Here is a 12,893-nt window from a genome sequence, read left to right on the forward strand (position 1 = left end):
AGGTGAGATAACTTACTCAAAGTCATAAAATTGATAAGTCATTGGACCAATATTTGTACTCAGGTGCTTGGCTCCAGATCCTATCCAAATTTCACAATCCTTTGCTGCCTCTACTGATATCCTACTGTTGACCTGAATGAAATATCAAACAATAAAGATGGGCCTAGAGAGTCCATCCCATCAAGGCTAAGTCTGAGTTCCTAAGGTAATTTCCCAGGATCCATGTGATCCAACATGGAAAGAGCACTGGCCCATTGGAATTAACTTGTCTCTCACCACCATTACAGCTGCAGGGAGGGGAAGTAATCCCAAAAGGTCAATTTCTTTTCATCTTGATTTAGCTTAATGAACTCAGGCGCACCCTCTAGCAGTGGTTCTTAACCTGAGGTCCTTCAATTTAATGTTTTACTATTTCAATAGCATATTTTCAATATAGTTGTTTTCCTTTGTAAGACCATATATTTTATTTTATGCATTTAAAAACAGAAAAGGTTCACAATCTTCACCCTATTGTTAGAAACATCTATGAAACAGATAGGGTTAAGAACCATTGGGCCTTAATTCCTACCATATTCCATGGTGTTCAACCTCATCTCATCTGCTTCAAGTGGGATAAGAAAAGGTAAAAAATCACATAATTCAAAATAGTAGGCAAGTATGACCTAGCCACTCAGCTTTAGAGCACAGGTCCAACCAAGGGTTAGGCTAGCCTGATGGTTGAGCAATTCACATAGCCCACATATCTAGCTAAGTGCCCAACCATGCTTCATTCAAACCTACTTACCCCTTTCTACCTCTGGCTTTCAGAATAGCAATCAAATCAACACCACCATTATTTCTAGAAAGGAAATAACAAATCACCTGCTCTCCGGCTTCATTCACAATCCCTGTGACTTTTCAGAACAAAATACCCTTCCCTAGCTATCACATAGTATATCTATATGTTGTCTCCTCCTATTAGGTTGCGAGGTCCAAAAGGTATTAATAAAAATATGATTTCTTTTTTAAAGAACATGAGCTTCTTGAAAGCAAGGAACTGTTTCTCTTTTGTATTTGTATCTCCAGTATTTAACACAATTCCTGGCACAACGTAAATGCTTATACTGTTCATTGGAGCTATAATTCCTAGATCATAAAATCTAAATTCAGACAGAACACTCAGAAATCATCTAGTTCAACCCACACCTGTTTCTCTTTCATATCCTAAACTGGATTATAAACTTCATTAAGGCAGGAACCATTATTTATTCCTCTCAGTACCTAGACAATGTAGATCATGTCATAAGGAATTAAGAAAATACCTGTTGGTTGACAGTATGAATTATCTGTACCAGTTTCTCCTCTTCATTGGGAAAGATAATTGAAATGATATTTTATGACTAAAATCTGGCCAAAGATGGGAAATTTGTCCTCCTCCCTTCTTTGCAGAAGGGGGTTCTATGGACATGGAACAATGCATACACTGTCAGCCATGGTCGATGTTAGTTTCACAAAACTGCTTTTTTCCCCTTTCTTCTTTGTTCTTTGTTACAAGAGATGACTCTCTGGGGAGGATGAGAAGGGATATATTTGGAAATGAAGGCAATGTAAAAACAAAAAATATCAATTAAATCTTTTTTAAAAAGAGTGTATTTTTAGTGAAAAACCACAGGACTAAATAGACCATTAGACTATTTAAAAGGATAGCCAAATGTCTCTCTGTCTCATTCTCTCTCACCCTCACCCTCACCCTCCCCTCACCCCTCCTACCACCGCCAAGTATTAAGTCCTTTTAAAGAATAAAAAGGTACCATGTCCCTAAATTTTTGGGTTGGGAATGGGGGTAGAAAAATTGTGCTTTATCTGTGAGTGGCCTCCAATCTTTTCATCCCTTAGTATTTTCCCAGGTTCTGCTTGGTCTACACCCTCCTCCATTCTCAATCTTTAACCTTTATTAAACCATTTCAACTCTGTGCCATCTTCCACTCTCAAATCCCTTGCTCTCTGGTCTAATTGCCACTCAAGTCTGGCCAAATCTCAACCCTGGATTACTCTCACTGACAGCCTCTTCCACTCCCACTCACTTGCTATTGACCCAAGTTGAAAAAGCCATGCAACTGTGCTGACTGGATATCCTACAAAGCAATGTTATCTCCTTTCAACAGTTCTCTGGATGAGTAGGGCACCCCTTTTACTCTTTAACTTCTAGGGAAGTTCACTCATCTTGAGTTCCAGTCTGGCCTCACTCATTAGATGTGTGACCCTAGGCAAGTCTTACTTAACCCTGTCTGCCTCAGTTTCCTCATCTGAAAATGAACTGGAGAAGGCAATGGCAATCCCATTCCACTATCTCAGCCAAGCAAACCCCACATGGGGCACAAAGAGTTGGACATGACTGAACAACCACGAAATTGATTTTTGAGCCTACTCGCCACAGCAGCTCTTCCAAATCTCTTCTATCCTCAATCTTCCCACCTCAGCATCTTCACCTGCGCAAACTCTTTTTTGTGGTAGCTAAGAACTGGAAACTGAGGGGCTGCCCATCAGTTGGAGAATGACTGAAGAACTGATGCAAAGTGAAATAAGCAGAACCAGGAAACTTTGTGCAAGTCACAGCAACTTGTAAGATGATCAACTGTGAATAACTTAGCTATTCTTAGTAATACAGTGATCCAAGATTATTCCAAAGGACTTGATGAAAAATGCTATCTGCCTCCAGAGAAAGAACTGATGGAGTATGAATATAGATTAAATTATACTATTTTTCACTTTCTGTATTTTTTTTCATGGTTTTCCACCCTTTGGGTCTGTGTTTCTTTTACAACCTGACTAATATGGTACTATGTTTTACATGATCGAATCTGTATAAGCTATATCAAATTGCTTACTGTGAGGAGAGGGGAGGGAAAGAGAAAATTTGGAATTCAAAAATCTTTTTAAAAGAATGTGAAAATTGTCTTTACATGTAACTGGGGGAATATAAAATAATATTTTTTTAAAATGTAACTCTCAATAATAACTCTCAAAATCTATGTGGCAAAGCTGCCCTTGTTTAGGAGAGCTCCTTCTTTTTAAACAACTGCTTCTCCTTAGAGGGTGACCTGTGGTTTCATTCCCAAGTACTATCTCCTACTGTTAGTACAAGAATATTAGAATAATCAAATAGGTCAGATAATTCACAGAGGACTTCCTAAGTCACCTCACCTAGTAATATGTTCCTAAATATGATTCTACAATCCTCCAAACAAGCCTTCCACATTCTTTTGCAGCATTTTTATAACATCTTTAGTGTTGTAGTCTGTCTACTCCTAATGTTGTTTTTTAGTCATTTTAGCAGCATCCTACTCTTCCTGACTCCATTTGGAATGGCTTGCCTTTTCCTTCTCCAGTTCATTTTACAGATGAGGAAACTAAGGCAGACAAGGTTAAGTGACTTGCCCAGGGAAACACAGCTTGTAAGTGTCTGAAGTCAGATTTGAACTCAAGAAGATATGTCTTCCTGGCTCCAGGCCTGGTGCTCTATCCACTGTACTACCTAGCTCCTCACTCCTACTATTTGGAGGCCTTTATGACTTTCAATATCTGTAATGCAATATTCACTTAATTTTTTGTTTATTTATTTACTCACTTGTTTGTTCATTTATTTAGAGTTGGGTCTCTCCATCTCCCGGGCTAAATTTAGGGTTAGGGGCCATTCACAGATCATATGCCACTCTGATCAGCATGGGAGCTTTTACCTGCTCCTTTTCCAACCTGGGCCTATTTGGCCTTCCTTGGATTACCTGATGTCCCATCTCAAGCCTCCCCTCCCCACCCCTCATCCCAGAAGCTCACCATATTAATTCTAAACTTATTTGGGACACAACCACAGCTCAGAATTCCCAAGCCAAATCAGATCCACCAGACTCAATTTTTCCTGTAACAGGAATTACAGGAGTATGCCACCCCACCTGCTATGAAACATTAATTTAAATTACTTCAGAGACTGCCTGCTCCAAGTTCAGCAAAATAAGTAATATTGACTGTAAGTATGAACTTGTATCACTGTACCATAATAACACAATGAACAAAGTTAGATAGAAGCAGTACAAATGCATATACAATTAACAAACATGCAAAGTAATATCAGTGCTACAGAAATAAACTAAAGATCATGAAAAACAATATCAATAACTTTTTTTCATGCACTAACATACAGCAAATAGCAATGCAAATAGCATATATGAGTAAAATCCTGCTCATAACCAGATATCCTTAGGCCTCATCAACAAAATACATCAATTAACAGCATCAATAAAACATTTTGTATTATAGTACTTTCATGTTGACAGCAGATAGATTTGGGGGGAAAAGACTGTTTGTAAGAGGCCGAAAAAAACATCCTTCAAGTTAAAAATGAAATTGGAAATAAGAGCAGTAACTTGCCTTAAATAAAAATTGTAAAAATTATAGTGGATAATGAGAAAAAAATAATAAAATCTGTGCTTCCAAAAAATACAAACCATGTAATACACATTCAAAATAACATAAATAATAGCTGTAAAGTACAGAAGAGACGAGACAAACTAAAATAAATTTCCAGAGTAGGGAGGTGAAATCCCATTGGAAGCAAAGTAAGACAGACTAACACATAAAATGAGACAAAATTTAAAACAGGATTTAAAATGTCACCGTGGAAATAAACCACGTAGGTGAAAAAGCACAAAGATATATAAAATTAAACAACTGAGACAAAAAAGTGCAAGAAACGTGTATGACAAGGGAAATACTGAAAAATAGCAAGAATGAAGAAGAGCTAGCACTTCCAGATCTCAAACTACATTATAAAGTAGCAATCATTAAAAACATCTATTACCAGTTAAAAAATAAAAAGTAGATCAATGGACCAGACTAGACAAGGAAAAATCAGAAATAATGGAATTCAACAACCCAGTGTTCAAAAATTGGTGTCAAACTGACTCATTTTGGGAAACTCAGAATGTTATCACGGAAAGATTCCTGAATTTGGAGTTGGAGGAATTGGGTTTGAATACATTTTCAGCCTCAGGCCTTTAAGTAAGTCACTTCCTTCTCTGGGCCTCAGTTTCCTTCTTTGTTAACGAAGTGGGCTGGATTAAAAATGATCTTTAAAAATTCCTTCCAAATTTCAATATTTGATCCTGTAATTCTTCTCTTCCATTAGCTAGTATACCTAGAAGGCAGCATCCTCTCCTGTAAAATCAGGATCAAGTGTCACAGCAGGTGAAAATCACATGAAGATGAGGAAGGGATGTAAAAATCCACATATAGCCCCTTACTCATCCACCCTAACCCATTCCAAAAAACTCATCTCTCAAAAAAAAAAAAAACCCCACTAATACCCTATTGTCTTCACACTTCCTTTCTCATACTGTGGGGATTCTTCCAGGTTTTACCTATGGGTTTAATTATTATCTCTATGCAGATGACTCCTAGATCTATTTATACAGCCCCAGTCTTGCCCCTAGGTTCCCACATCACCAGTTGCCTATCGGACCTTTCCAATTAGACATCCCAGAGACCTAAACTCAACATATCTAAACTGGAATGAATGTTTTTTCCCAAAAAAACCTACTCCATCCAAATTTCCCTCTTTCTGTCAAAGGTGTTCCAGTTCTCCATTGTCTCAGATTTGTGATCTCGACATTACTCTGGACTCCATATTCTCCCTCCCGCTACATGTCCAGTTGCCAAATCTTGCCATTTCTACCTCCATAGATTCATATCACTATCAGCTTAGTTCAAGTCTTTATTATCCTTCACCTACATTATTGCAATAGCCTCCTAATTGGTTTCCCTGTCTCAGGTTGCTTTTCACTCTTGCTCATCCTACCCATTTCTGTAAAAGTAATTTTCCTTATGCATAGATTTGACCATGTGATTTCTCTATTTAAACAACTCCAGTGGCTTCCTATTGCCTCTAGGATAAAATATACATTAGTCTGTTTAGCTTTTAAAGTCCTACCCAACCTGGCTCCAATCTATGTTTAGAGTCTCCCTGGATTTAACACCTAACAGCCAGCCAAACTGGCCTTCTCGTCTGACCTTCCCCTCAAAGGGTCCCTCTCTTACTTTAATGCAGCTCAAGCAACATCTCTTGCATGTAACCTTGCCTGATCCTCCCAGCTGGTACTTCACAAACAACCTTGTGTTTAACTATTTTGTACATATTTGTATGTATTCACTTAGTATTTATATTTTTGTATTTATTTGTATTTATTCACTTTGTATTTATGTTGTACATTTTTTTTATATGTACTTGTTGCCTCCCCCATAAACTCCTAGGGAATAATAAGAGATTCTTTCATTCATTGTACTTGTATCCTCAGTGCCTGATACACAGTAGATACTTAAAAAAATGCTCACTGACTGATAAGGAGCCAGGATATTAAAGGGAGGGAAGAAAACTAAGAAATTAGAAAACCATTTTTTCCTATTAAATATTTCATTCACACTGCTCATTCCTTCCTCCAGACCTCCCCTTCATATTGATACTTGTCTCTCCTAAATGACTCCACAGTCCTCCTAGATGGGAAGAAGGAGGGGAGTGAGACACTAGAGGAGATCTATATCAGAGCTAACAAAAATGGTGTCAGCAGCCATGTCTATTTTACATTGGATGAGCTGGTTTCTCTTTAAAGGGGTAAAGAGGGCACAATAAGGATTTGACTGGTCCAGAGGTCTAAAGCTTGGCATGACTTCCTAGTACTTGAGATGTAAATTACCTCAACTTATAAGGAATTGAGAGTTCTTCCAACTTGGTGGAATTCCCATCACCAAGCATTCACCATAACCTCTCTGACTGGGCTTTCTCACTGTGACAGGAACCTAAGTGGAAGGATGTCTCAGTTTTCCTAAGTCGTTTACATCTTTATTGCTCCCTTTTATGGTTGAGTAAACTTTCATTAAATATTTTATGGTCCATGAGTGTCTCACTGCATTCCAATCCCAAGCTTCAACCATTGGAGTACCCTGCCCTAGAACAACAACTATGCAGGCTTCAAGTGAACCCTAAGTGTTAAATTGTCATAATAGTAGATCTCAACAGTCACTGAAGGCATTACTAGCAGAATCACAAAGGCTTACTCTGACTAAACATTTGTGACGGGCTCTTTCTCTGTCTTGGGTGTGAAGACACCCCTCTAGGGTGGCCTGCCTCTCCTAGGGAGCATGAGGAGTCTCTTTTTCTGAATGCCATTTGCCAACAAATCTTTCCTCTCTCTTCTAGATTCCCTTTTTCTTTCTCCCTTTGCTGGCTATGTTCATCCACCCTTCCCTTCTGTTCTTCCATTCCTTCCCTTCATTTCTTGGAGAGAGAAATTCTCTCATATTAATATTGAATTAGGACTAAGGTATTGTCCCTTTCTATTTCCACATTCAGAAATCAGCTCCTTGTAGGTTATTAAAACAATGTCTGAAGGACATTACTGATAATGAGATTGGATTAACTTTCTCCTTAAACTTTTCAGACCCCACCCAAGTGGGGAAGATTAGTCCTGATTAAAGAGTAAAAAGAATTTAATCTAGGCAAATTCCAGCCTATTTTGTTCTAGTCAGGCTTGGGTGGGTGGGGAGGGGTGGTATGTAAATCCTTTCTCTAGATTGTTTGAGGCTGGGAGTAGTCTGGGTAGAAATAAGTGAGAGTCACATAATCAAGGTCATGTACCCCAGCACCTCATTAAAATAGGCCTACCTCTTATTATAATGTCAATGCTCCTATTAGTTGTTAACCAATCAGAATTGATTACTACCTGTCAGGAACACACAGTCTCCAAGGGTATTTAAACACCAATGTTTCTCCAGAGGAGGTCTTTTGGCTTCCACAAGGGTCAATTGTTCTCAATTTTTAAATTATCTGCTATCAATAATTAATAAAATTGTTTACAAATCACACAGAAACTGTCTCCTGAAAATTTTTAATCATCACATTAGGATGAATTGATATGCTCTAATTTCAGACAAATCTCTTAATCTTATTGGCCCCCTCTGTAAATTGGAGATAATAAAACACCACCCTAATGCACACACTTATTTAAAGAAAAATGAGATAATAAATACTTAATTCTGATAAAGAGTGTTTCTTTCAGATTCAGCTGAGTTCAATAGACTGATGACAGTCTATTGATTGACCCCATCTTCTATATAACTCCTCCTTAAAAACTGTGCTTAAAACAAATGTCAGTCTTATTGAATCACATTTTTTGAAAATACTTTCCTTGTCACTTTGGGGATGCATTCTTAGCAACAACAATAAAGGAAACTTTGACTCAACATTTAAGGAAAATCACACTGAAGAATTCTAAGATTCACTTCAAAGAGCATTCCTTCTTCATCAGTACATAATGTAACATTTAATGTTCTCCCCTTATAAGAAATTAATCAACTAAGTAGTCATTCCAAAAGTACATGTGTCAAAATACAGCACAGAGTTAATTCTCATCTCATTATGTGTTCTCACTAATGCCATGGGGCTAGAAAATTACAGCAGCCATGCTGATTTAGTCATTATTACAAGTACTTAACTAAACTCCAGCAATGGAGAAGCCATATGGAGATGCTTTTCCAAAGGCTTTCCACAATGTAAGTGGTCCTTCATTCCCACTTCACCATAAATACATTACTGCTAAGATTATGGGCCAAGACGGTGGAGAAAAGGCAGCAACTCGCCTGAGCTCTCCCCTAAAACCCTCTGAACACCTTTAAATAATGCCATAAAACAATTCCTGGAGTAGAAGAACCTGCAAAAGTAAAGGATGTAATAATCTTCCACCCAAAGAAAAGTCAGAAGATTGGCAGTAAAGGTCTGTCACACCTGAGTGAGAGTGGCCAGCATAGACCCAGCCCTAGCAAACCAGGAGCAGGGATTGGGAGCCACTGATCTGCAGAAGCAGCTGCTGCTTCCAGAACTCTCAGCACACAGATAGTAAGGGGATTGAACAACTGATTAGAAGGAAATTACAGTGGTCTCTTTGCTGGCATTGGGGGCAGGACTCTGTTGCTCTGTCTTTACTCAGATTCAGATCAAAGTCCTGGGTGGCAGTACCAGTACCAGGAAAAGCACTAGCACACCAAAACTTGTGGCTCCAGTTGAGTTAGCACCCTCCTCACAATTCCAGGTCAGAAAAGAATGTTTGTAGTCACTCACAGACCAGAGCACAGGCCAGAAGAGTAATAAACATGTCTCTTCTTAGCTCATACCACCATGGAAGAATTGAAAACTTACAGTTCATGGAAGAGCTCAAAAAATTTGATTTTGAAGATCAAATAAAAGAGTGGGAAATTGGGAAAAATTGGGAAGAAAATGAGAGTGATGCAAGAAAATCATGGGAAAAAAAGGCAACAACTTGGAAAAGAAGACACCTAAAAAAATACTGAAGAAAATAACAACTTAAAAAATAGAGTAGGCCAAATGGTTATAGGTACAACAAAAACTGATGAAGGGAAGACTGCATGAAAAGCAGAATTGCCAAATGGAAAAAGAGGCACAAAAATTCACTGGGAAAAAAAAAAACTTCTTAAAAAGTAGAATTGACTAAATGTGTCTGTGATCCATACAGGAAATGACAATACATGAAACTATATAATTGGCTCTCAACCTTTTCAGAGTATAATGGAAAAAATGGAAGATCCAGAGTCAAGATAGCCCAAAGTTCAAATCCTACATTTGACATGTGCAAACTCTGTGAAAAAGGGCAAGTCATTAAGCTTCTCTGTGCCTCATTTTCCTCATCTGTAACATGAACTTGATACCCATAGGACCTATTTCACAGGGTTGTTGAGAATTAAGTAAGGGGAAAAAATAGTATGCCAGCTATAAAGTTATTAAACATCTATTGTTCAGAGAGGATATATCCCAATGATAGGATAGCTCCGAGGAATTGTAAAACGAAAACAAACCTCTGGGAATTAAAAAGAGTGCTAGAGGAAAAGACCAAGTAGGATCATTGGATAACAGATGCAGAGCTAAAGGGGCCTTAAAGACCATGGAATCTAATCTCATGTAAAATGATGGGGAAACTGAGGCATGGTTAAGTGACTTGCCCAGGGATGTACAGATTGTCTGAGGCAAGATCTAAAGCATAAAAACCCAACACCACTGAACTCCTCTGTTCCATCTAGGATTTTACCTGAAGCCAGTGGGATCTTGATTGGTGGGGTTGTACCAGTAGGGAGCCCAACCAGGAGAAGGGACCCAATTCCCAGACCTCTGAGTGAGTGGATGCTTGGGGTAGCTCTCCCCTAGGTGGGCTTTTTTTCTTCTTTAGGTTCCACCTTCTTATACTTTCATCAGGATCCTTGCCAAGTAGGCTGGTTTTCCTCCAGGGGACAGAGGAGGGGGTAAGGGGGAGGGAGGGAACCTGTAACTGACATGACCGGAAACAGACCAGAAACCTTTATTACCAAGGTCCTGACTGCTCAGAGGCAAGCTTGAGAAGGGAAGGGGAGAAAGCCTGCCACCTCCCTGCTAGGGGACAGACCTGGCAACTGCTCAGTTTGAGGTCCTTGTAGCTGGGAAGCAGATCTGAGAAGAAGGGTAAAAAAAGAGAGAGAAGACAGCTTGCTTCTAATCTTTTGACCTTCCAGGACCTTTTGGGGAAGGAACTTAAGAAGGAGGGGGGGGGGGGAAGAGAAAATCAAACATAAAAGAAACCACTACCAACTATTAAGAATCCTGGATCTGGAGCTGGAAGAGGCCCTAGAGTCCTTCAAGTCCAACCCCTTCAGTTTACAGAGAGAGAAAGTGACTGGCCCAGGGTCACACAGTTAGAAAGTTCCTGAGGCAAGATTTGAACTCAGGTTTTGCTCTATTTGTCGTGACACATAGCTGCCTGGGTTAGGGGGAAAAAAACTGAAGTAAAAAAAAAAAACCTGAAAAAGGAGAGGATTTGAAGAAAGAAAAAAAGAAAGATCTCCCACCTCACCTGTGTCTTAATGCTTCCTTCTCCGGGAGGTCTTCCCTGCTGCTTCTTCTCCGGCCCTTCTGAGATTGCTTCATATTATGTGTATTCTTTGAGGTTAGGGACTGTTTCATTTTTGTCTTTGTGTAACAGGATTGGCCAATGAGGCCCCAGTCCTTGGAGCTTGTACTGTGTTCTTTGCCAGTTGCAAATCCATGTGGAAACCTAATGAGCATGTTTTTGGAAACGTTCAATGGAAGGGCCTTTTCCCTCCTCGCTTCAGAGAACGTGGGTATAATCCTACTATTTCCTACCAGATTACTGCTAGGGGATGAAAAACCTTTTAATTGGCTTCTGATCCAGATCTGAGTGTTCATATAAAAGCTTCAAACTGAGGAACTCTCTCTTTTTAGGGCCAGCCAATAAGGTTGCAGAAGAGAGGAGTGGGAGCAGAAACGGAAGCTGCAGTGACCTGCTTTCTGCTTCCTGGTTGCCTTCATCCTCCACTCATCTGTCATCTTGCTAAGATTACATGGGTATCAAGCAGAGCCAAAATTCAAATCCAGGTCTTCTGTTTCAAAATTCATTGTTCTATTCATGGCACCATCCTCAGCCATTGAAGTCATCTTAGATATTGTTAGCAGTGGTATCCCAGAAGTTTCACTGGTACTGATGGGGCACTAATGATGGACCCCTAAAAGGCCCTGTACTTTCCCACTTATCCCAGCTGCCTGGAGTTCACCTGGGGTACCTGGCCCTTCCCAGTTAATCATCCTTTCAACTGCCCTTTCATTGTGCCCTCCCCTAGACCACCACTCCTTGATTCCATCTAGACTTACTCCTTGATCACTGTATATAAGTGCCCATCGTGCCCCCATTAGATCATTTAGATTCTTAAAATCTGGCCAATAGCTCAGATTCTTAAAATCTTGCCCACCTCAACTGGTGTTTTAATAAATCCTGTCTCTGACTGAAGAAAGGCTTGGGTTGAATTCTTTCAAGGCAGGACCCACACCTGTTGCCCTTGAATTTCAGGATTCCCAGCACCCCTAGACTGCAACAGTGCCAGCTGGTGGGTTCCATCCCTTTGAGACACCACCAATATTTAAAAGTCAATTACCCCTGTACATAAGAGACTTGCTTAACAGTAGGAGCTGTTGTATCTCTTCTCAGTGATGTGTTTGGGGCTCTATTTCTGCCTTGGTCTATAAGAGACAGAAAAGGATTTATTTTTCTCTGTGTATAACAGTGGGGGGAGCGAGGAAGCCAAGGCTGCTACCAGCCAGTGGACAGAGTGAGATATGGAATTACGATTCCCAGTCTTTGTTAAGGAATTAGTCCCCAAGAGCAGAATAGCTGCTGAGAGATACACAAAAAGGGAAGCAGCATTTCTCTTTTATCTAGTTCCAAAATGCCAGGGATAGCCTCATCTCTAGGAAAGTTCCTTAACTTCTCAGGGCCCAGAAATCTAAGACTAAAAGTTGCCAATTTATAATGGTTGAAGGAATTTCTTACATTGATGAAATCAAAGGTTACAGGTCTGGATGAGAGAGGCAGAGATAAAGAGAAGACAGAGCTGGAGAGATAGAGTCATACAGAGAAAGCTTGAGAGAAGACGGAGAGATAGAGAAGACAGAGATGGAAAGAATCAGAAAGAAAAAAGGCAAAAAGACAGACACAGAAAGAAAAAGATTACTGGATATAAATCTTTTGTGATCATTCCCTGACTCCTCAGGAGTCTTTGGCCTCTCGGTTAGAAATAACTAGATTGAAAGACATAACAGCAAAAGATCTGGAAAACCAAATATCTACATTCAAATGACTACAAGAAGAAGACATAATAGAAGAGAATGAAACAAAACAGGGGTAAAAAAGTTTCATGGGAAAGGAAAACTAATTCTGGAACTTGAGCAACAGTCAGTGTGAGAGAAATCCCTCTGAAATTTTTTTTAAGAACAATATGGCCTCAGGGAAAGGACAAACTCCTAATTAACTGGA

At 39.5% G+C, this 12,893-nt stretch overlaps 1 protein-coding gene across 1 annotated transcript in view; it reads right to left on the reverse strand.

Annotated features, from left to right (window-relative positions):
- The window catches only part of SLC39A11 (solute carrier family 39 member 11), a 515,419-nt gene extending 505,083 nt beyond the window's left edge, over positions 1 to 10,336 (reverse strand). The window contains exon 1 of the mRNA XM_072645551.1: positions 10,125 to 10,336. The gene's annotated coding sequence lies outside the window, so the exon portion shown is untranslated. The remainder of the gene's footprint in view (positions 1 to 10,124) is intronic.
- Between the last annotated feature and the right edge of the window lie 2,557 nt (positions 10,337 to 12,893).

Source organism: Notamacropus eugenii, chromosome 2 (assembly GCF_028372415.1).
Source record: "Notamacropus eugenii isolate mMacEug1 chromosome 2, mMacEug1.pri_v2, whole genome shotgun sequence".
Taxonomy (NCBI): Eukaryota; Metazoa; Chordata; class Mammalia; order Diprotodontia; family Macropodidae; genus Notamacropus; species Notamacropus eugenii.